This window comes from Sphaeramia orbicularis, chromosome 20 (assembly GCF_902148855.1).
Source record: "Sphaeramia orbicularis chromosome 20, fSphaOr1.1, whole genome shotgun sequence".
In the NCBI taxonomy this organism is placed as follows: domain Eukaryota; kingdom Metazoa; phylum Chordata; class Actinopteri; order Kurtiformes; family Apogonidae; genus Sphaeramia; species Sphaeramia orbicularis.
Window position 1 is genome coordinate 12,498,021 of NC_043976.1, and position 26,456 is coordinate 12,524,476.

The 26,456-nt window shown below is 35.1% G+C and overlaps 1 pseudogene; it reads right to left on the bottom strand.

Annotated features, from left to right (window-relative positions):
- Positions 1 to 5,912: 5,912 nt before the first annotated feature.
- LOC115411709 (myomesin-1-like) overlaps positions 5,913 to 26,456 on the bottom strand; it is a 28,813-nt pseudogene continuing 8,269 nt past the window's right edge.

The window sequence follows — 26,456 nt, forward strand, 5'->3', positions numbered from 1 at the left end:
CTTTGGGTAATTAATACAAATGATCAGCAAATACTTAATACATGCTACTAATCAATTATCTGACATTCTTTTAATTGAACTAATGAAAGAAACGAATTTCCCATTTGGGGGATCAATAAAATTTATCTGCATCTGTGTATCTTTGTATCTGTATATTGCAGATGAAAAATAGCCACTGGGCTAACTGGTGCTTTTACAACAATGTGAATTAATGTATAATGCCCCTTCTTAAAAAACAAACAAACAAACAAACAAACAAACAAACAAACAAACAAACAGACAAAAAAAACAATAAAATAACCCTTTATTGGCCAAGTGACCATTTTTGGTAATTTCCACAAACAGTAAATATCAGACCAATCATGTGCCTCATTTTGTTTTTTGTTTTTTTTTATAACACTATACAGCAGTGTTTTTCAACCGTGGGGTCGCCTGGAGCTCAAATGGGGTCGCCTGAAATTTCTAGTAATTAATAAAAATAAAGAAAAACTTACTAATACAAAATATAGGATGAGTTGAGAGAGACAATCACAGTATATAATAGACATGACAAACTGTGAAGCTGAAACTGTGGCACTGTGGTTCTGTTTATCTGTCAAATGTTCATTGTGGTCAGTTTCAGATGCTGCAGCTCTTTCATAATTCCTAGTTTGAGTTCTTGTTTGTTCAGTATTAATTGTCAGCCTTGTAAATCCAAGCTGGACTGACTGTACATATCCTGAGCAAGGAAAATCAAATTCTCACTTTGTGCAGTAATCTACACCTGGCTTTACTGCCTCCGTCCATAATAATATACATTATATAGACTAAATGTTTTTTAAAATTAACATTTGTTTGCAACTTAGTATAACAAACTATTACATGATCAAAAACAAATTAATTTTAGCAAAAAAAAAAAAGTCTCTGTTTTGAATGTCTGGGGTCACCACAAATTTGTGATGTTAAAATGGGGTCACGAGCGAAAAAAGGTTGGGAACCACTGCTATACAGTGATTCAGAAAGATTTTATAGACATTTTGAAGCTGTAAATTGTGAATATGAGTGATTTTTTGTCAGTTTATGACCTTATAACAGTTGTTTTATTGCATGTGTTTACTTTTTAGCAAGTGCTGCTCAGATGTTTTATGGCAAGAGCAGGGAGACTGTTGTCACGGCAACCGACAAGGATGTACTGACCGATGTCCATTAACACACAAAGGTTGAACTTTCGAATTTCAGAGTATTTCAATGAGTGCCCTTTTAAATGGTTAAAAAAAAAAAGTATGAAAATGTTTATGTTTATGCCTAATCATGTAAATTCATTGCGTGCTGTGTTGAGAAATCTGATGTTTAAATTTATGTGTCGCCTGAATCACTCGGAAATACTATAATTTTATTGCTGACAAATCTTGCATATAGTGCTGTACGTTACACATCTGTGTTCTGGAAACACTGGTTTGACTGCCTCTTGAAAGTATAGAGGGTTTTTTGTGTTTTTTATTGGGTTTGTATTTATCTGTTTGCTTTTTAATGTGGGCCATGAGTCTGAAATAAAGCCTATCTCTATCTATCTATCTATCTATCTATATCTATCTATCTATCTATCTATCTATCTATCTATCTATCTATCTATCTATCTATCTATCTATCTATCTATCTATCTATCTATCTATCTAGTGACTATGTAAAATATATAAGTAATGTGACTATTTTCATGACTTATTGAGTTTGATGACTTATTATTAATTCATAATGACCCAAACATTCACTGTCGACCAAAGCCTATCCACTGTTGTAAAATGTTAAATACTTGTTGATCCACTAATCCTATCAACACATGTAAATAATTGGTGTCAAATGCAGTTTGTCATCTTTTCATGGTCATCAGATATGACCCATTTGGACATTCAGAGGCTTTGTAGTTACTGTGGAAACACCGTCATCTTCTACAACACTGATTCACCAGTAAAACTCATGGAGTTGGATCAATGACAGTGAGTGAAGACAGTTGTTTTATGTTCAGTTAATGATATCTTTGCTGAAAAAAAAACTTTTTCTCTCTCTCTCTTTTTCTCTTTCTTCTCTAATATAATAACCCTCAAATTTAATCTGAGCTTTTATGAACATCTACATTATCAGTGAATTAAATGTAGGAAAATACTTGATTTTCACTGAAAAAACACAAAATAAAGAGGATAATGTTACAATAATGGTGATAAATCACTTAAGAAAGGTTAGATAAAGAGAAAAATTCATTTGGGGCGTGCCACAAAAGCAGCACTATCTATCTATCTATCTATCTATCTATCTATCTATCTATCTATCTATCTATCTATCTATATCTATCTATCTATCTATCTATCTATCTATCTATCTATCTATCTATCTATCTATCTATCTATCTATCTATCTATCTATCTATCTATCTATCTATCTATCTATCTATCTATCTATCTATCTATCTATCTATCTATCTATCTATCTATCTATCATGAGAACATATTTGGCCACATCACCCAGCCCTAGTATAAAGGCACTATTGGTACTCAAGGAACATGGTGAAAAAACACACTTGGCCTACTTCAGGGGTGTCAAACTCATTTTAGTTCAGGGGCCACATTAATCTCAAGTGGGCTAGACCAGTGAAATAATAACATAATAACCTGTAAATAATGACATGACCACTCCAAATTTTTCTCTTTGTTTCAGTGCAATTAAAATTAAATTAAGGAAATGTGTACATTTACAAACTATCAAAACAAAAATGATGTTAATAACCTGAAAAAAACTGAAATTTCTTGGAAAAATAAGTGCAATTTTAACAATATTACACCTCAACCTAACACTTATACATGCATATTACGGATTGAATCTACAAAGGCACAAAATATTTAATAACAGGAAGAATAATGTTAAAATTTCACTTTTCAGGTTTCAGGTTTTTCACATTCAGGATAGTTTGTAAATGTTAATATTTTCATAATTTAATGTAAGTTTTTACTCTTAAAAAAAAAAGAAAAATTTGGAGTTGTCATTATTTAGCAGTGTAATGTAATATTATGTTTTTCACATTAAACTAAGAAAATTTGGAGTCATTATTTATAGGTTATTATGCTATTATTTTAGTTGTGATCACATTGTTCTGTATGGAGAACCTGAACTTAAATGAGTCCGACAGCCTTGATTGTGTAATTTTTGCGCTTTGCAAATTCATCCCGCGGGCCTTACTGGAACCTTTGGCGGGCCAGTTTTGGCCCCCAGGCGGCATGTTTAACACCCCTGGTCTACATTATCTTCATTGTTCTCAGACTTAGACCTGCTAATCCACATGTTCACTTCAAAAGCAGGAATAAATGCCTATCCCAACTGCAGGTTCAGAAAATGAATAAATGAATATATCCGTTTTACTACAGAATTTTCTTTCTTGTACATATGTGTGTATTTTTATTTTATTTTTTTTATTTATTCTTATTATTATTTTCATTGTGGGTTTGGTTCTTGTACACCTTGTTCAAAAAAAAAAAAAAAAATGCTAAGTGTGGCTCTGAATTCAGGGTTGTTTTTTTTTTTTTGTTGGACAGCGACTATTATATTTTTCTGTCAGATTTGTATTGCCTGAATTGTTGAGTTTGTCTTTGTTGTGCCATACTTTTCAATTAAAAAAAAAAAAAAAAAAAAAAAAAAAAAGCAGGAATAAATAAGTTTAATATTCTGCCTAAGACTTGGTTATGGGAAATGGCTGCAGCAGTATTTTCAGGTTCTTTCAGATTTAAAGAAGCCACTGATGAAAATGTCTGTGATTATCCTTTATCTTGGAGGAAAAACTATATAAATAATAGAATTTGTGCTGTATGTGACCAGACAACAAAGGGGGACAGCATTAGTCTTCTCACAATTACACTCAGATGAGCTTGATATACTGTCAGAGATTAATGTCACATTATATCACAGGTGTCAAACATGCGGCCCGGGGGCCAAATCCGGCCCTCCAAAGGGTCCAGTCCGGCCCTTGGGATGATTTTGTGAAAAGCAAAAATTACACTGAGAGATTAACAATCCTTTCAGTTCAGGTTCCACATTCAGATCAATATGATCTAAAATGGGTCAGACCAGTCAAATACTATCATAATAACATAGAAATAATGACAACTCCAAATTTTTCTCTTTGTAAATGTAAATATTTTCATGTATTTACACTAAAACAAGGATTAATTTCGCAAAAAATGTGAATAACCTGAAAAAATATGAACAACCTGAAATGTCTTAAGAGAAGTAAGTACAATTTCAACAATTTTCTGCCTGTTACTAAATGTTTTGTGGATTTGTAGCTCCAATGTGATCTGTAAGTTATAATGTACATGTTTAAATTAAAAACTGAGGCAAAAGTTAAAATTATACTTATTTTTTTCAGTTTGTTTTATAATTCACATCTTTTGAAAGGATCGTTTGTAGATGTAAACCTTTTCATGATGTAAATTTGCTTTTTTCACTCTAAAACATAGAGAAAGTTTGGAGTTGACATATAGTAACATAATATATAAATTCTACTGGTCTGGCCCTCTTCAGATCAACTTTAGTTGAGTGTGGCCCCTGAACTAAAATGACTTTGACACCCTGCATTATATGTTGGTTTTGGGAGCGCTGTAAATCAAGCTCGCCTCAGTAATTGTACATGAAACAAATATCTGGAGCAGGATTACTCTAGAAGGGAGGGTGGTCTTCATGCTGGTGGTTGATCTCAGGGAAGTCCGAGTCTACAGAAAAACAGTGACTGGGAGTGAAAAGTGAAAGAGACAACTGAAACCAAAGAGTGGACAGTGAACGGAGTGACGGCGGAGTGACTGAGGGTTTGACCAAAGTGAAATAAGACGACTCAAAGAGGAAAGAGAAGGAGTGGGAGGTGGGGAAGAACATGCTCATTTTTTATTAGTCTCACCAAGAAACAGGGGAACAAATAATCACTACAGACTCATATTAACAGTGACCTCGGAGTCCTTACAGGAGTGGCAACAATTTCATCTTCATCGTGAAGAAAGGAGTCATCATAATCATTAATGAAGGACTGTGAAGGGGGGGGGGGCATAATGGTGAATACATAGACAATAATGATATGACAGTGAGCTGACATATTCACTACAGACGTGGAGACAGTGAGGTGACGTTCACAGTGACTGGGAAACAATGGAGTAAACAACTGATGAAATGACATGTAACATTAAACGACCATGTTTTAGCTCATTTGATAGCAATTTTGCAGATTTTCTTAAGCAAAAAAAAAAAAATATAGTAATTTCTGTGTTTTCTACTGCTTTGCTTTAAAGAACTGTTGTAAGTTTGCAACATTAGGGAGTAAAAATCAAAGTGCAGAGACCTGAAACTGGTTTGTGATGGTTAATCCACCTGGCGAAACCTGTTCTTACAATTAAAACAGAAGCTCAAATGCATGATGTCCTAAATTCCTAACAGAATTTGAACGCACCATCCAATTGCCTGACAGTAATCTCAGTTCACTGCAATAAAATGCATGTGTTCAAGTCCCTGCGAGTTGGTTTTTTCCATATCTGAACTGGATGATGTTACAAAGGTCAATACATTAGACATTCCACACTAACTTTATAATTTAATTTCTAACTTGAACTATTACCTCTGGTTTCTTTCTGCAGTTACAACTCCTTTTGTCTTCTGAAGCAAACACACTTTACACAAACAAAAACTAACTTTGCACCAGTGAAATTTGGAGTTGGCATAATGTCACAAAAGCCTTCAGCTGATATGAGATTTGTTATTATTGGACCAAATGTTTATGCACAGATTTCATTTATGCTTTAAGTTTGGATTTCTCTCTGAACTATAATGCGTTCAGATTGTTCAGCACCTTTGACTTCATTTCCTACATAAACATCGAACACAGCCTCAAGCTGTTTTTTCTTTTCTTCTTTTTTTTCTCTTTCATTTATACATATTTACGACATGATTGGGACCGCTTTTATTTTGTCTTGCTGTCCGCGTCTTCAGGGATGAACACACTTACGGTGAAGTCCCCGCTCTCCGTGCCATACTTGTTCTTCACCAGGATGCTGTACTTGCCAGAGTCCGATATGTTCACCTGGCCGGTGATGGTGAAACGGCGAACGTGCCCGACTCGAACTTCAGGAGTGCAGTGGTCGTCGGATGTGATCTCTCTGTCATTCTTCAGCCAGGTGACCTCTGGCACGGGGTTACCCGAAATGTTACAGGTCATATTGAGGGCCTGAGGGGGAGGGGAGGGGGGACATCAGCCAGTCAAGGACCAGACAGACACATGGACTACCTGGTCAACAACAAATTTATTGTTTAGGTTTTTGAGCTGATTTAGGATAATTTGGTGTGCTGAATCCAAAAATCACATTCATTTTGCTCAATCAGGTCAACTTTCTGAACTATGCTACATATTGGCTTTTTAACATTTTTGCTTACATTTATGGGTATTTTCCACATCATATGATACAATTCTTTCATATTCTTGCAATAAACGAGTTCTGAAGAGTTTACTTTGCCAATTTGTGATTAATGTTTTTTTTAATTTACAGGTGAATGAAATTGGCTTCGACTAGAAGATCTTGCAAAAATAAGCCGGACGTATTCTGCAATATCTGCGGTGAATACACCATTGTACCTAACAGGAATCCTGTTAGAAAATGATTTTTTTTCTCTTAAAACCTATTTTGGGGTGAGAACGATATAAAAAATCAACTGATAAAGGTCACAAAATGTCATCAATTTTGTGAGAAGATCAAATTTTTCAAAAATCAAATTAACAAAAAAACCTGACCTGGTTTGAGAAAACAGATGTCATTTTTGGAGTTAGCGGTGCACAATGGTCCGAATTCATTGAAAAAACCTAGACAACTTGCAAACAACATTTTTTGTAACCCAGTGCTATTGAGGTTATGCACATACGTCACATGATCACGTGGTTCTCTGTTTAGGACCCATAATTGGTAGGCAAGCTTTCCTTTGGATCGTACAATGTGTTAAACAATGGACCTGCTAAACTCCTGTGAGCCGTTTATAACGTAGCTTTCACCACTTATAAGTTAGGCAGAAAGACCGCTCGGTTCCATTGATGGCAGCGGTGGTTCTGTTCTGCCGACTGTTGTTTATAGTTATTACTGTGGTTAGCCTAGCTTCTCAGTATTGTTAGCCTGTGTGCCTGTTGCGCTTAGCGGCCTGGAAAAAAAATTGTCATCATGTGGTACGGTGATGAAGACCCCTTTAAACCTACCAGGAGGGCTTCCCCTGGCCTGTCAGCCTATAGAGACAGAATGATTGTGGATCTACCTGCTCCCTTTGCCGGCGATGGCAGCCAGAGTTTCCTCAGCTGGAGTGGCAGTCGGAGCTATGGTGGGTGACACCGGTGAGTTCAGCTGGAGCTGGTGACAATACTGCCCACCGTCTGTGACAGTCTGCTTTTCTACTGTGGGACAGCCTTCCCCATGCGGTCAAGTCAAATTATGCAGCCGTGAAAGAGAAGATGGGATCGGCTTTTGGACAGAGACAGTTACTGGACTGTTTTAGAGCTAACATATCAGCTCGTTCACGAGTTCCGGGGCAGAGCCTGGAGGTGTACGGCTGATGTGAGCCGGCTGGAGCTGGTACGGGTGTTTTTGCCTCTGAGTTGCCCGCACATCACTAATGTTAGTAAACATTGAAACTAGGGATGCTCCGATACCGATACCAGTATTGGGCATCGGCTCCGATACTCAGTGTGTGTACTCGTACTCGTAAAAGTAATCCGATACGACTGCACCGATACCACTTATGGCCATGTGACATTCCCAGTTCAGTGCAGCAGGTACGAGGAGGAGAATAATGTGTGTGGAGTGTGAAGAGTGTGGAGATTTAACGAAATAAGCGACGGTGATAAAAGTAACACAGACTGCAAATAATGTTACAGACACAGACAGATACGGACGCGGCGTTCTGTCCGTCCTCTGTGTACTGTCCATCCGTTTTCCAGGTGCTGGTGGAGACAGAGAATACCACCAGGAGTACGGAGCGGTGCAGACCACCGCGTGGAAGTGAAAACGAAACGTATCACTCATTTCTCTTCCTGCTGAAGCTAAGCTTTTAAACCTTACCAGCGAAAACGCTGCAATATTAGTATCACATTAGTGTTACCTCTGTCGTATCCATGTTTGTTATTACTGACTTTCTTCTTCTTCTCAAAAAAACAAAACAAAAAAAAACAAAAAACTTTCCTCTTCTTCGTGGTATTTGTCCAGTATGGTTAATTCAGAGCGGCGCCCCCTGGTGGATTAATTAGGAAACGCTCATTCCAACACATTAAATGTCAGTAGCAGCACTTTTTTCCGGTCAGACTAATGACAACGACAATAAGCACATTTACAAAAGGAACTAAGAACTGGAATGGGATTATTAAGTACTTGTATCGGTACTCGTATCAGCAAGTACTCAAATGTAAGTACTCGTACTCGTACTTGGTCTGGAAAAAAGTGGTATCGTGCATCCCTAATTGAAACTCATGTATGGTGTCTTTATCACAAGCAGACATACTCGCAAATAACAAAACATGCAAACACGAGTCCAAAGAAAAACACGATATAAAGCAACAGTTGTGACTTTCTGGATCCAGATAGCGTGCCTACCAATATGGCGGTGTAAACAAAAATCACATGACCAGTGATGTCAGCTGGAAGTCCTCAAATATGATGCAGTGTCCTTCAGTTTACCTTGCCCTCCTGTATGGTGACCACATCAGGAAGACCTCCTGCTACACGAGCACGGTCTGAAAGAAACAAGAAGTTCCATTTTTACAATAAATAAAACTGAGCCCAGCATTATGTCTTTATCATGTATCTATACTAGTTTTCCCTGCATTTCCCCATATTGATTTGTCTGACACTTTTTGTGAATAATACTTTCCATGCAATAAAGCCTTTAAATGCACACATTAGGAAATTAAAGCTTCAGCATACTGTATAATCTACAGTTTTTGAATGTTATTGACCTCGATGCCTCTATTTTTCTTACCATTTATTTATTCTATTTTTATTTTAATTCGTTATCGCCTTATACTACATACTGAGACCTGGGTTACTACATTTTGTTCTATCATCTACCGTTGATCGAATGACAATAAAAGTGAGTCTGAGTCTATGAACTCCAGATATGAGGCCTTTTGAAGACTGAAAACAAGGACACACAACAACCTTACTTCTCCTGCAAGGGCAGCACCCTGAGGGGTGAACAACAAATGACATCAATTAGAAATGAATGTGAGGAGTTGTGTCCAGAACTTGCCCTCCAACAAGAAAAACAACGTCCATTTAAGTAATGCTCGAGAAATGCAGAGAATGAAGATAAGTGACTGTGTGTTTTAGATGCTGTTGATGCTGTTGGTTGTGGTTACATAAAGCTGAAAACATATATGTTGTTGAGGACGTTGTGTCTTACTTGAGTCCTCTGGAATTCTGCAAAAGCGTCATCAAATGGCTGCAAAACACACAGGTTGAAAAGAAATTACAATTGTGCTTATATGAAGAGATAGTTTATATGTCACTGAAGCTATGCAAGATAAAATATTTATATTTAAGATGTAAGATATTCTTTCCCTCCACCATCAGACTCCTTACAGCTGCAGGAGTCTACAACAACAGCCATACTGACTATTTACAGCATGGGTGTCAAACATACGGCCTGTTGGCCAAAACCGACCTGCCAAAGGATGCAGGATCTGACCCATGGGACAATCAGTGATGTCACAATTTTAGTTCAGGTTCCACTCACAGACCAATTTGATCTATAGTGGGCCAGATGAGCAAATACTGTCACAATAAACTATAAATAATGCAATTCCAAATTTTGCTCTTGTTTTAGTATAAAAAAGTAAAATTACATGAAAATGTTTACGTTTAGAAACTATCCTTTCACAAAAACTATGAATAATTTGAACAAATCTGAACAACGTGAAATATCTTACGAGGAGTATGTGTAATTTTATCAATATTCTGTCTGTTAGTAAATATTTTATGTATTTATAGATCTACTGTGATCTGTAAGTTGTAATTTACATGTGTAAATGATAAACAAAGGCATAATATTGTTAACATTACACTTATATTTCTTAGATATTTTAGATTGTTCATGTTATGCACATTTTTAATGAAACTTTGTAGACGGAAACATTATATAATGTCATTTTACTTTTTACACTGTTATTATTTTACTGGTCTGACCCACTTCAGATCATATTAGGCTGAGTGTGACCTCTGAACTAAACTGAGTTTGACACCTGTGGTTTTACAGTGTTTACATTTTCAACTGTCATATTGTTTATGCACCTTATACTCAATAATTGCACTTATATCACACTGTTCATCTCTGACAGTCTTGTACATTTAAAATCTTATTTATTTCTGACAGTTTGCACAATTACTTAGATATTGCACATTTATGTAAATACTATTTCTCTCTCACTAATAGAAGTTCATATATATATATATATATATAATATTTTTATGCTCATTCTTTGTTGCATGCCATCCTTAACCTCCTAAGAAGAAAGGAATGTCAGCAAAGTACAAGCTTTTTTTTTTTTAAATTAAATCAGTGCCTATATTGGAAACATCATGATGCAACAGTTTTTATCAGATGCAGTTTTTAAAATTTTATGGAATGTCCTTTGTGGTGAACAGTTTTCTTTCCTTTTTTTTTGTATAAAGCTGTGAAACTCTTGTCCATAAATGTGGACAGAAAACCCATAGCTGGGTCTTAGGAGGTTAAATGCCAGTTTGTTTTAATTTCCCAGTTAAATTACTCTATTTCTATTTTTATACATCTCTTTGCATTCATTGTGGACGGCAAAGTAAGATTTTCATTGTGTATGGAAACCTGTTTCTTTACTGTACACATGACAATAAAACGCTTTGAATCAGTATCAACTAATAGTAAAGCTAAGTTTCTAACCAGGGTGACGGTCTTACCTTGACCGCTCAACTCAGCGGTTCTCCTCAGGCCGCCTTTTCCGTCATTGAACTCAATGGCGTATTTGCCCATGTCTTTTTCTGTGGGGTCTGTGATCTGCAGCCACAGCTGTTCTCCCACTACACCACTCTTTATACGGTCAGAGAAGGCAATGGCTGAATCTCTGCAAGGAAGCAAATCAGACAGCGATAGAAACACATAAATACAGTAAAATAAAGGTGAACAGAGTAGTTCATGTAAGGGTAATTAGAGTGCATATAAATAAAACGAGCTCAAGTCAAGTAAATTGCTGCAGATTTAGCCGATGTAACTAATTCATTTCAACCCATATGTGCAGATTCATTTTCAATATAGAGTAAAACCAGGACTTACTTATAGTGCCATGTCACTTGCAGTAAATCGTTGTAGTAGCTGACGAAAGTGTAGAGTCGGATGCCTTCATCTGTGCTTGTGATCTTCAGTGGAGTGGAAGAATTGGCTGCAATAAGAAGCACAAAACAGATGATTAGACGTGTGATAATAAGAGAAATCTAGGATTAATCAATAATATGGTTTAAATCTTACCGATAAAGCTGAAAACTTCATTCATCAAGTCTTTGAAACCTTGGGAGATAGATAGATAGATAGATAGATAGATAGATAGATAGATAGATAAATAGATAAATAGATAGATAGATAGATAGATAGATAGATAGATAGATAGATAGATAGATAGATAGATAGATAGATAGAGGGGAAAAGAAGGATGGAAGGAGTGAGGGAAGGAGAGAGAGAAGGGATGGATGGATGGATGGATGGATGGGGGAAGGAAGGAGGGTAGGAAGAAAGGAAGGAGGGAGAAAAGAAGGATGGAGGGAGTGAGAGAAGGAAGGAAGGAAGGAAGGAATGGGGGACGGACGGACGGACAGACAGAGACAGATAGATAGATAGATAGATAGATAGATAGATAGATAGATAGATAGATAGATAGATAGATAGATAGATAGATAGATAGATAGATAGATAGATAGATAGATAGATAGAAAAAGAAGGATGGAAGGAGTGAGGGAAGGAGAGAGAGAAGGGATGGGGGAAGGAAGGAGGGTAGGAAGAAAGGAAGGAGGGAGAAAAGAAGGATGGAGGGAGTGAGGGAAGGAGAGAAGGAAGGAAGGAAGGAATGGGGGATGGACAGACGGACAGACAGACAGATAGATAGATAGATAGATAGATAGATAGATAGATAGATAGATAGATAGATAGATAGATAGATAGATAGATAGATAGATAGATAGATAGATAGATAGATAGATAGATAGATAGATAGATAGATAGATAGATGGATGCTTGGTCAGTAAATGTATTTGCCACCTGAACATGAACATGTGTATGTGTTTGTGGTCTTCACCTTGATCCTTCAGGTTCAGAGTGGACGTGTCTTTTCCTCTGTCATCCTTCAGAACACCTCATACACACCAGAGTCCTTCTTGGAAATCTGAAAAAAACAACAACAGTGTCAGAGTTGGCACTAAACAGCACCGAACATGACCAGCATTTTATTAAAGGAATATGATTTGAAACAAATCTGCGAAGGATGCTGCAGAACACACAGATGGACATGAAAGCAAAAAAGCTAATGGTACGAACAGACAAAGAACAAAGCATTCTCAAACAAAACCAGACTTAGGATGAAACAGAAAACTGAGTCCAACTTTTAGTCTTCTCCAGTTTAAGGTGGCCACATAGTCTGCTGTGTCTGCTGGGGACTCGCGCTGAAATGGGACACATGTGACATTATGTTTACAGGTTAGAAAAGGATGATGACATGCCACTCTACCACTTGGACAGACACGTAGGAACAAAACCATGGGATGGCAATGAATGAATAAAGAAAAAGAGGGTTAAAAGAGCAGAAAAGGAGGAGATTAACACAGGAAAGAAGGTGACAGACCAGTGAGAGAAAGAAAAGTGATAAACAGTGATCATGATGACTAAGGATTTAGCTGTTAAAATAGGTTAAAGTGAAATGTATTTAACCCTTTCATGCATGAATTATAAGAACCTTAAGTTTTTTTCCTGAGTGTTTTTATTCCTCTTTAGGCATGAAAAAAAACCAAAACAATACAATGCAATTGAAATTTTTATGACCCTATTTTTCATGGAGTTACAAAAATATCCACTCAGCTGGACACCATGCATTTAATTTTTGAAGCAAAGAAACATACAGGGTGGGGAAGCAAAATTTACAATGAACATTTAGTTGTTTTTTCTCAGCAGGCACTACGTCAGTTGTTTTGAAACCAAACATATATTGATGTCATAATCATACCTAACACTATTATCCATACCTTTTCAGAAACTTTTGCCCATATGAGTAATCAGGAAAGCAAACGTCAAAGAGTGTGTGATTTGCTGAATGCACTCGTCACATCAAAGGAGATTTCAAAAATAGTTGGAGTGTCCATAAAGACTGTTTATAATGGAAAGAAGAGAATGACTATGAGCAAAACTATTACGAGAAAGTCTGGAAGATATTATTAAAGAAGAATGGGAGAAGTTGTCACCCGAATATTTGAGGAACACTTGCGCAAGTTTCAGGAAGCGTGTGAAGGCAGTTATTGAGAAAGAAGGAGGACACATAGAATAAAAACATTTTCTATTATGTACATTTTCTTGTGGCAAATAAATTCTCATGACTTTCAATAAACTAATTGGTCATATACTGTCTTTCAATCCCTGCCTCAAAATATTGTAAATTTTGCTTCCCCACCCTGTACAAAACAAAACACAAAATATGAGACATTTTCTGTATGGGGGGGTGGAGGGATGTGGCATTTTTTTATATTAGAGTCGTAGCCATGTCATATATTAGGAATAATAATAATAACAGTGATGTCATTGCATTAGTGGTTTTTGTCCAGGGCAGGATCCTCATGTCTAATACAACTAATACTAATACTAATACTAATACTAATACTAATGCAATACTAATACTAACACTAATACTAAAACTAATGCAATACTAATACTAATACTAATACTCCAGGGAGGATCCTCATGTTTAATACAACTAATACTAATACTAATACCAATGTAATACTAATACTAAAACTAATGCAATACTAATACTAATACTAATACTAATACTAAAACTAATGCAATACTAATACTAATACTAATACTAAAACTAATGCAATACTAATACTAATACTAATACTAATACTAATACTAAAACTAATGCAATACTATTACTAATACTAATACTAAAACTAATGCAATACTAATACTAATACTAATACTAATGCAATACTAATACTAATACTAATACTAATGCAATACTAATACTAATACTAATGCTAATGCAATATTAATACTAATACTAATACTAATACTAAAACTAATGCAATACTAATACTAATACTAATGCAATACTAATACTAATACTAACACTAAAACTAATGCAATACTAATACTAATACTAATACTAATACTAATACTTATACTCCAGGGCAGGATCCTCATGTTTAATACAACTAATACTAATACTAATACCAATGCAATACTAATACTAATACCAATGCAATACTAATACTAAAACTAATGCAATACTAATACTAATACTAATACAATACTAATGCAATACTAATACTAACACTAAAACTAATGCAATACTAATACTAATACTTATGCAATATTAATACTAATACAATACTAATGCAATACTAATACTAATACTAATACTAAAACTAATGCAATATTAATACTAATACTAATACTAATACTAATACTAATACTAATACTAATACTCCAGGGCAGGATCCTCATGTTTAATACAACTAATACTAATACTAATACCAATGCAATACTAATACAATACTAAAGCAATGAAATCCATGTTATTTCTTATCTCTGACAGGTCCCAGACTCTGTTATAAAACAATGCCTATGTATTATATGGAAAAATCGCAAATTTTGTACTGATTTTTTAATAAAACAAGTTGCCTCAAGTATTCAACTGGCATTTAAAAGGTTAAAATCCAGAAAATTATTAAATATTTGGTAGTTTTGAACAGAGCTGTACAAGTTTAAGAGATGTATTCAGAAAAAAGCAGGAAAAATATTGATATATGATGATTTTATAGCAGTTTTTTACGTACATGTACATTTTTGGCTAGAGGGTGCAAGAAATATCTGTAGCATATATTAAGAGTAACTCACATTAGATCAAAATAATATGTCAATAAACAAACATTTCTGCAGAAATTATTTACATAAGCTGCAAAACATTTATAATGATCACCAAATGAAAAAAGAAAAATGTACAAAAATGTAAATTTTCTTGTGGCAAATAAATTCTCATGACTTTCAATAAACTAATGGGTCGTACACTGTCTTTCAATCCCTGCCTCAAAATACTGTAAATTTTGCTTCCCCACCCTGTATATTCACTGATATACTGTGTGAAAACTATGAAGTACATTTTTTTTAATGCTGCCAATCTGATGTTTTGTCACATTTTATCATACTCTAATATTAGTTTTTACTCACTTTATGGAGATAAGATGCAAAAAAACCCCCAACCCTTTTTGTTTAAGAAAAACTATTATAGTCTATTATCTATATCTATTATCTATATCTATATAGTCTATTAATTACAGTCTAATATCAATAATAAGCAATTGATTTACACTCAAACATGTTAGTGCAGATCAGGTTTATCAAGAACAGCAAAGTCATAGTAATGGTATGAACTGCAGTGTATGGGATGATGCATAGGCGTCCACTGTGTTGGCTGAAATGGAACTAAAAACAATAAAATCCATGAATATACAAGAGAACAGCTTTGAATAGCTGTCCACTGTAGTGACCAGTATGCATGAAAGGGTTAAAAATCATGATAAAAAATGAATGTGATTTCCTGGTTAAATTAGTGAAATATCATTTTTCATATGTTTTTCTACCTCATCTTACTGAAAAACCTTCCCTGTGGACCAAACATTCAAGTCAGAGTTTCTAGTTTTGTGGTATAAACCAACAAAACAACAGGATTTCACAGTTTACATTCATATATGCAAATGAACACAGCCACAGGAGTACAGAACAGAAATATACATATATATAAATACAGTATAAACACGTACACTCACACAGTATGTCTGCATCCTTTTCTTACCTGCGCTATTTCCAGTTTGAGGACTCCCTCTGTGAAGCCCAGGTTGTTGTCTGATTTAATCTCATGTCCGTCTTTGTACCACAGCGCAGACGTTTCCTTCTTCATGTTTCCAACCTGAGATGGAAAAAAACAGTCGAGTTTAAAGCAGGGATGAGCTTTCTGAAGTCGAATCATTAAACCAGTGTCAGTCCGTAGTTTTGAGCTGACTGTTAACATGTGCCCTCAACTGAAATTAACATAAAATTAAAACGGACCAAGACAAGAGTGGATGAACCCAAAGGAAATATTTAATTTCAGACACTTTTAACACTTTTACAGATTTAACATGTGCATCACTGAAGTAAAAGCAGTGCCAGAAACTGTAGTTTTGCATCTCTATGAAGTAAAAGATTAGATTAGATTAGATTAGATTAGATTACATTACATTACATTACATTAGGTTAGATTAGATTAGATCAAATCAGATTAGATTAGATTAGACTACATCAGACTAGATTACATTACATTATATTACATTAGGTTAGATTAGATTAGATCAAATCAGATTAGATTAGATTAGACTAGATTAGATAAAATTAGATTAGATCAGACTACATCAGACTAGATTAGATTAGATTAGATTAGATTAGAATAGATCAGACTACATCAGACTAGATTAGATTAGACTAGTTTAGGTTAGATTAGATCAGACTATATTAGATTAGACTATATTAGGTTATATTAGATTAGATTAGATTAGATTTGATCAGATCAGATTAGGTTAGATTAGATCAGACTAGATCAGATTAGATTATATTAGATCAAATCAGAGCAGATTAGATTAGATCAGATAACAACAAATTAGTTTAGATAAAACTAGACTAGATTAGATTATTGATCCTACAACAGGGAAATTCAATGGTGAAGGCGGCAACAGAATATAGTGTAAGACCAAAATGTGCATGTATAATGATAGTGCCAAAGACAAACAAGATAACATAATAATAATAATAATAATAATAATAATAATAATAATAATAATAATAATAATAATAATAATATGAATAATATGAATAATATGAATAATAGTATTAATAATATGAATAATAATCGTAGTAAGTAATACAGCTCTAAAGACTATAAACATATTACAAAATAGTGGAATTTCAATATGTAAATACATAAATCCTCTTCCACACCCATCCAAAAATGAATATTAGCCCACTCCATTGTTCTAAACTATTTTAAAGATACCACTTTGAAACAGAGCAGCAGTCCCATAAATCCCAGTCTCACCTTGCACTTCAGTACGACGCAGCACTCTGGCGTCACCTCGTAGCCCAAGTACTCGATAAAGTGAGGACCTGAAACAAAACCAGCACTCATGAAGACAGACATACGTCACCTGACCTTAAATCCAGTTCACAAACGCAGGCTCTCCTACCTTGTTTTCTGACCCATTCTTTCATCTGGAACTCTGACTCCTTCTGCAGCTCCTTGAACACTGCAAACAAACAGAACAAGGTTCAAACTATGACCAGATTAAGCAAGATTATATTTAACCTAAGACTACATGCTATTCTTTTTTTTTTTTTTTTTTGAGATATAAAATAATGTTGCATTAGTGTACTGTTTGGATGCACTTTACTGCCCTCTGGTGTTCAGCTCCACACTCAACTGTACATTGTATTAACCCATAAAGACCCAGTGTGACTGCTGTGGTAGCTCCCATATGAATTTTTCTCTCTGCTTAACCTTTCTGAAGTGATTTATTGCCATTTAATGCAATATTATACTCTGTATTTTATGCTTTTTTAGTGAAAAACAGGTACTTTCTTATATTTATTCACTGATTAAGAAGATGTTCACAAAAAGCTCAGATTGAAGTTGGAAAGTTATTTTATCAGAAATAGAAAAAAAATGAAGAAAAGGTGAGTTTTTCAGCAAATATATCATCAGCTGAACATAAACTAAGTGTGTCCATCCACCGTCATGATCCAACTCCATGGGTTTTACTGGTGAATCAATGTTGTAGAAGATGACGGTGTTTCCAAGTTCACTACGGAGCCTCTGAACGTCCAAATGGGTCATATCTGATGACCATGAAAAGATGAATAACTGTATTTCAAACCAATTATTTACATGGATTGATAGGATTAGTGGATCAGAAGGTATTAAACAGTTTAGATCAGTAGATGGTTTTGGTCGATAGTAGATGTTTGGGTCTTCATGGGTTAAACAGCTTTGAAAGGTTACTGTCACTGATTTTTTTTTTTTTTTTTTTTTTTTTTAATCTGTCTATAAGTCATGGTTTAGGAGCATCTTTAGAATTTTTTCTTAATTGTAATTTTTTTTTTTAACAATCCCACACAACCTGGGACCTAAGTTATTTATACTCTATCTAAATGATATTTTTATGGCATCTAGTGAGTTAAAATTTACAATATTTGCAGATGATACTAATTTGCTTTATTCGGGAGCAAATATGAAACAAATATTAGAAACTGTGGAAAAGGAATTGATCAAGTTAAAAAAAAATGGTTTGACATAAATAAGTTATCACTTAATGAAGATAAAACAAAATTTATGGTTTTTGTTGGTGCTAGGGTAAATTATGATATAAAACTGAAAATTAATGGAATTGAAATTGAAAGGGTGCATGAAACAAAATTTTTGGGAGTGATTATTGACCATAAACTCTTTGGAAACCACAAATAGAATATATCAAACGTAAAATGTCCAAGGCTGTTGCAATTCTTTATAAAACTCGAGACTTGTTAAACAAAAATGTTTGCATATATTGTATTGTTCACTTGTAATGCCATATATGTCATACTGTGTGGAAATATGGGGCAATGTGTATAAAACTAATATAGACCCGACAATTAAATTAATTAAAAAAAGCTATCAGAGTCATAAACAAAGCTGGTTATCTTCAATCAAGTAATCCACTTTTTGTAGAATCTGGTTTACTAAAATTTTTGATACTGTATATTTAAAAACAATGGAATTTATGTTTTGTGCTAAAGTAAAAATCTTCCTGTTTGTATTCAGAAAATTTTTAAGTTAAGAGAAGGACATTATAATTTAAGAGGGATGTTTGTGTTTGAAACATGTAAAGTAAGAACAACGTTAAATATCACTGTGTTTCTGTTACTGGTGTCAAATTATGGAACAAATTGAAGGATGAAGTGAAATTGTGTAGCTCGCTGTCGAGTTTCAAAAAAGCTTTACCTTGTCAAATTCTCAAGGGCTATGAAAGTAATATGATTTCAAAGTGACTTATGAAACCGAATGTAGAATAATTTGTGTTTAAGTTTAACCCTTTCATGCATAGTGGTCACGAAAGTGGACAGCTATTCAAAGCAGTTATCTTATATATTCATGGATTTTATTGTTTTAGTTCCATATCAGCCAATAAAGCGGACGTACCATTGCTGTAACTTTGCTGTTCTTGATAAACCTGATCTGCAGTAACATTTTTGAGTCTAACTCAATTCTTTGTTATTGTTATTAGACTGTAATTAACTTTTTTTTTTAACCCTTTCATGCATAGTGGTCACTACAGTGGACAGCTGTTCAAAGGTGTTGTTCACTTGTATATTTATGGATTTTGTTGGTTTATTTCCATATCAGCAAACACAGTGGACACTTATGCATCATCCCATACACTGTAATTCACACCATCACTGTAAATTTGCTGTTCTAGATAACCTGATCTGCAGAAACATGTTTGAGTGTAAAAAAATTCTAATTGTTATTAGACTGTAATTAACCTTTTTTTTTTTTAACAAAAAGGTTGTTTTTTTTGGCAAATGATCTCCATGCATGTATGTTAAAATGTGAGAAAACATCAGATTAGCAGTATTAATGTTTTTATTTCATAGTTTTTATGCAGTATATCAGTAAATACATGTTTCTTTGCTTCTTAAGTTAAACGCACGGTGTCCAGCTGAGTGGATATTTTTGTAACGCCATGAAAAATAGGTTCATAAAAAAAATTCAATCACATTGTTTGTTTGTTTTTTCATGCCTAAAGAGGATTTAAAAACACCAAGGAAAAAAAAAAATCTTGATTAAGCTTCTCATAATTAATGCATGAAAGGGTTAATCTGCTGCAACTTCAGGTGTGGAGTTGGAGTGAGGATGGGAATAGGAGAAGCAGAAATAAGCCTCTGGTTTCAGCTTCTTCCTTTTTCAGTTACCAATTGTGTTAATTTTATGTTGTTTGTTTTTTTAATATGTATGTGTTTTGTACTTAACTGAAATAAATATTCATTCATTCATTCAAGATCATGCAAACTCCATACATCCCACTGGCTCTGCACTCTAAACTTAAAAGAGCAGGTAAATTCTTGGCTCTAAATTGCCCTTAAGTGTGAATGTGTCTGTATACTTCAAACAATATGATGAACTGGTAGTGTTAACCAGGACAGTAAGTGAATGAAAACCTACCATCCCCGATCAGTACCAGGCTGGACTGATTGGTGGCTTTCCCGTCCTGCAGCTGGAAGGTGTAGGTTCCCTCATCCATCCGAGTCAAAGAATCCATGACCATCTCAATCACACCGGTGTTCTTATCGAAATTCATCTTGTATTTCTGCAGGAGAGAAGTCAAACATTAGCTAAACTTTTGGCTTTATCTGCTCAGAAAAACTACTTAGGACATGAACTACATTACAGATTACTAGTGACTATGTAAAATATCTAATCCAGTCCAATCCAACTTTATTTGTAAAGCACTTTAAAACAACCACAGTGGACCAAAGTGCTGTACAGAAAAAGAAATAAAAACCAAAGTAACAGAGTAAAATACAATAATGTATTATTCATGTCTCTATCTTAAATACTTTTTTAATGAGAGTATAAAATGTAGTCGGGCACTCCCTACATAACCGCATGACTTGACCCGAGAATAGATTAAAAGACATAGAACTGTAAAAATTAAAAAAAATAAAAATAAAAAAATTAAAAAAATAAATAAAATACAGACGAATAGATAAAAAATAAACAAAAGAATAAAATACAAGAATAGATTAAAACATAAAAAGCTGTATGATTAAAAACAACAACAAATACATAATAATGCAACTATGAGTTTGATGACTTTCTTATTTATTCATAATAACCCAAAAATCCACTGTCGACCAAAACCATCGACTGATTAAAATGTTAAATACCTGTTGATCCACTAATCCTATCAACACATGTAAATAATTGGTGTCAAATGCAGTTTGCCATCTTTTTGTGGTCATCACATATGACCTATTTGGACATTCAGATGCTTTGTAGTTACCGTGGAAACACTGTCATCTTCTACAGCATTGTAAAACTCATGGAGTTGGATCAGTGACAGTGAAGACAGTTGTTTTTATGTTCAGTTAATGGTATCTTTGCTGAAAAAAATAACTTTTTCTTCCATTTTGTCTGTTTCTGATATAATAACCTTCAACTTTAATCTGAGCTTTTATGAACATCTACATGATCAGTGAATTGAATGTAGGAAAATACTTGATTTTCACTGAAAAACACAAAATAAAGAAGATAATGTTACAATAATGGTGATAAATCACTTAAAAAAGGTTAGACAGACAGAACATTCATTTGGGGCGTGCCACAAAAGTAGCACTGGGTCTTTATGGTAAAATTTCTTACTTGGCTGAAGAAGATGAAAAGTCTGTAAATTATAGTGTACATTTTAACCCATAAAGATCCAGTGTTGCTTTTGTGTCAGTTCCCAAATTAATTTGTCTCTCTATTTAACCTTTCTTAAGTGATTTATCACCATTCATTCAAATATTATCCTCTGTATTTTGCATTTTTCTGTGTAAATCAGGTACTTTCCCTTATGTTTAATTTACTGATCATGTAGATGTTCATGAAAATAAATTCAACAAATTTAAATAAATTTAAAGTTTATTATTTTACAACAGAAAAGACTGAAGAAAAAGTGACTTTTTCAGCTAAGATATCAATGACTGAACATAAAAACAAGCATCTACAACTTCTGTCTCCATGGGTTTACTGGTGAATGAACATTGTAGAAGATGACAGCGTTTCCACGGTAACTGTGGAGCCTCTGAACGTCCAAATGGGTCATATCTGATGACCATGAAAAGATGACAAACTGTATTTTACACCAATTATTTACATGGATTGATAGGATTAGTGGATCAGAAGTTATTAAACATTTTAGATCAGTAGTTGATTTTGGTCACTGGTGGAAGTTTAGGACTTTATGGGTTAATCAACTCTATACAGCAATGAGATTCTGATTTCATAATAAAAATACTGTTTGAATTTATGGAAGACTTTCTTGTCCTGCATCATAGCCTTGATTGTTATATGTGACATTTAGTCTTTTTCTTTCTTTCTTTCTTTTTTTTTTTTTTTTTTTACCAAAAACAACACATTTAACCCCTTCATAGTCCACCGGTACTTTGACTACTGGTCACAGTTACATTTGTTTTGAGCTTACACTATGTCACCCTGCAACACAGAAGTAGATATTCCCTAACACTGGTCCTAAATTGAATGTAAGAGAATTAAAGTTCATGTCCTCTGTTTGTTACCGACCTCCCATGTGAAATCGGATTATCATTGAACACGTAATCGATTTTGGCGTTGGCTGAAATCTTGTCCGCCTGCAGCCAAAAGCGGACTCTGCCCTTCTCCATCAGCTCCACAGCCAACTCTGACTTCAGGGGAATAACTAGATTTAGAGGGGGGGTAAGAAAGAGACAGATCCAGTTCAGGGAAACAGTCCAGTCCGTGACATACTGAAAAACAGCAGCGACTGCGTGTGAAACACTCACTGGGGAATTTGTGGTCGTGACTGATCTGCAGCAGCCTTTTCAACTCTGTCAAAGAATGAATCATTCATGAAGTCATTTTAGTCCGAAAAATATTTATTTACTCCTTCGAATATGTGTTTTTTTTAATTCTTCTCTGGAAATAATTTACCTTCCTCAGATAAAGTATAGCTGGATGAAGTACCATCAGTCTGAGTGACAAGGCATGAGTAAATCCCAATGTCCTCCTCCCCGGGGCTGTTGAAAACTATTTTGGACCTGCAGGGAAAATACAGTATCAGAGTAATAAATAACATTAAATGGTGCGTCAGTAATAAAGTGGAAACACATTTTGTAACCTCACTTATTTCCCTTGGTCTCTACAGTCAGACGAGATGAGTCTGTGATCTCCTCATAGTCCTTGGACCAAACAAACTTAGAGTCAGGGGTCATGTCACCGCATTCAAAGTTCAGGGAGATCACACCGTCATCATCAACATCCACAACTATCTCCTTAGTGCCTGAAATAGAAAGAAATTGAAATTTAAAAAAAACACTCAGAGAACAGATGAACTGACTTATTGTGATGAATCCTTCAGACGTTTCAACCTGGTTTGGTGAGAGCGACCACCGGCTCTGTGGCATCGGAGGTTTTTTCCAACACCGGCTTGATTCTGAGCACGAACACGGAACATGTATGTCTCTCCTTCTTTAAGATTCTTAATCTGTAAAATGATGGGAAATAAAAAACAGGTTACATGTCCTGTTGGTGTCACTGGAAACTTCTGAGGTAGGACGGAGCAGGTCCACCGCTGTCATGTCTCCTTCTGAGTCTTAAGTCTTTTGTGATGTTTCTATACTGACAGTCAATAGAAACTTTGAGGTAGAAATTAGGCCTGTAACGGTACACAAAATTTTCGGTTCGGTACGTTTTCGGTTTTCAAAGCCACGGTTCAGTATTTTTCAGTTCAGTACAGGAAGAAAGAAAACTCCTCAAAATGTCTATTAATGCATTTATGAATTTTTTAACATTTTTCCCCCAATTTTTGGGAACAAAAGAATATAGAAAAACAGGAATAATATAATTCTGCGGCGCGCGCCAACATGGGGGGTCCGAGAGCGTAGGCAAGTGATGTTGCCGGGCAGGCGTCAGACAATACCAAGGCACACAAAGGGGTGTTGGTTATACTGTTCTCATTTCCTATCTGCAGTGCTTTACGCCAAGACAAAGGAATATATTTTTTAAAATTCAAATCTCGTTATCATTATGCTGGACGATCACACACACACACACAAAAAAACCCACTGCTACACTGGTTGAAAGACAGCATCACGGGTCAAATCTCAGCGTTGGGGTGAATGACGCTAGCGAGAACCCTGAAGTGTATATATACAGGGTGGGGAAGCAAAATTTACAATGAACATTTAGTTGTTTTTTCTCAGCAGGCACTACGTCAATTGTTTGAAACCAAACATATATTGATGTCATAATCATACCTAACACTATTATCCATACCTTTTCAGAAACTTTTGCCCATATGAGTAATCAGGAAAGCAAACGTCAAAGAGTGTGTGATTTGCTGAATGCACTCGTCACACCAAAGGAGATTTCAAAAATAGTTGGAGTGTCCATAAAGACTGTTTATAATGTAAAGAAGAGAATGACTATGAGCAAAACTATTACGAGAAAGTCTGGAAGTGGAGGAAGCAACAAAAAACGTACCAAAGCTTTTATTAAAGCTCTCAAATCCAAAATCCTAAAGGATCCAACCAAATCCATGAGAAAAATGGCAATTGAACTTGAGGTAGACACAAGGACCGTTAGAAATGCAGTAAAATATGATTTGAAGTTAAAATCTTACACAAGAACACAAAACACTTGTTGACAACAGCAACAAATCCAACTTTAGCAATTTTGGGAATCATGTTAGGCAGCCTTCTAGCCCAGATCTAAAACCCTCTGGATTCTGCTATTTGGGGCGTTTTAGAACATGCTACCAATAGAACATCACACAGCAATGTCGACTTTCTTAAAGATACTATTAAAGAAGAATGGGAGAAGTTGTCACCCCAAATATTTGAGGAACACTTGCGCAAGTTTCAGGAAGCGTGTGAAAGGCAGTTATTGAGAAAGAAGGAGACACATATAATAAAAACATTTTCTATTATGTACGTTTTCTTGTGGCAAATAAATTCTCATGACTTTTCAATAAACTCATTGGTCATACACTGTCTTTCAATCCCTGCCTCAAAATATTGTAATTTTGCTTCCTCACCCTGTATACTGAAGCAATCCTGCAGTAATTGCTCTATTTATGTTACTGTACTATTACTGTCTAATGCATTAAGTGTGTGCGGGGCTATGATGGACAGGTGAGGTGGATGAGAAAGGTATGGGGGCGGAGCCAGTGTGTGCAAAACAGAGGTGCGAGCAGAGAGAGAAAGCAGATGAGTGAGACAGATCCAGCAGTTAAGATTTGCGATAATTTTTCTGTCTGTTGTTTTGGCACAGTTACGGCCGATAGTAACCAATACTGTTCTAACAATAAAGCGACCAGAGGAGTAAACCCTGGTCTGTCCTTCTGACGTCCAGCTGGACACAAAAATACAACAAGTTATATCTATATACACATGTTCACATCCATTTCACATCTGTTTACTTCATTGGGTTAAGTGATGTGGACAAATCATACATTAATTAAGTCATTTATTTATTTGTTTGTTCATGTTCTTGATTTGATTTATCAGGCAGTAGTCACTTTCCATTGACCCTCAAATTGCGCGAATATAACTTACACATAAACATTTGCCTAATGGAAAAAAAGGATAATTTCGCCATAATTTCCATCAAAACTTTTTACACTTGCAAGAGATGGTTTTTCAGGCGTTGCAAATCGGTATATCGCTCAAAAACTGCAATGGAAAGACCTTTTTGCACAGCTAGAGTCAGGTGAACAAAAAAAAAATAGGATGTTGTCGGTAGTTACAACAAGCGAAGAAGAAGAAGAGTTTTAAAAACAAACATGGCGCGGTATGTGTGGACACATGAGGGAAACTGAATCCTTTTTTAATTTAGTATGGGATGAGGAGTAATGAGCATTCTAGATTCAAAACAACAGATATTTCTGTTTGTCACAATGTTTATGGAATGACATCATTACATCTCATTCAGTCCTGGTCACATTTCTTGTCCACACCTTAATGTAGGTCTTTTCGTGGCCTTGGTGTTGACGCCCCTCCAGGCCTCCTCTGGTGCCTCCGCCTCCTTGATGTCGATGTAAAATCCATTGACAGGATCGCGGCCCTGGTACACTGGTGGTTTCCATAGCAACACCACAGAGTCGCTACGCACCTCTCTCAGCTGGAGATCATAAGGAGGTCCTGTGGTCCAATACCCAAACATCTCAGATAAAATACGATACCATACACTACAATATACTTTAGTGTTCCTTTAGGGTAATTTGTGTTGGATCCCAAACAACAAATTCAAGAGCATAAACTATTGCAGACTGTCTGGAGTAGTGAAAATGTGCTTTTTGTGTTTTTTTTTTCCCCCCACTGATGTAACTAGG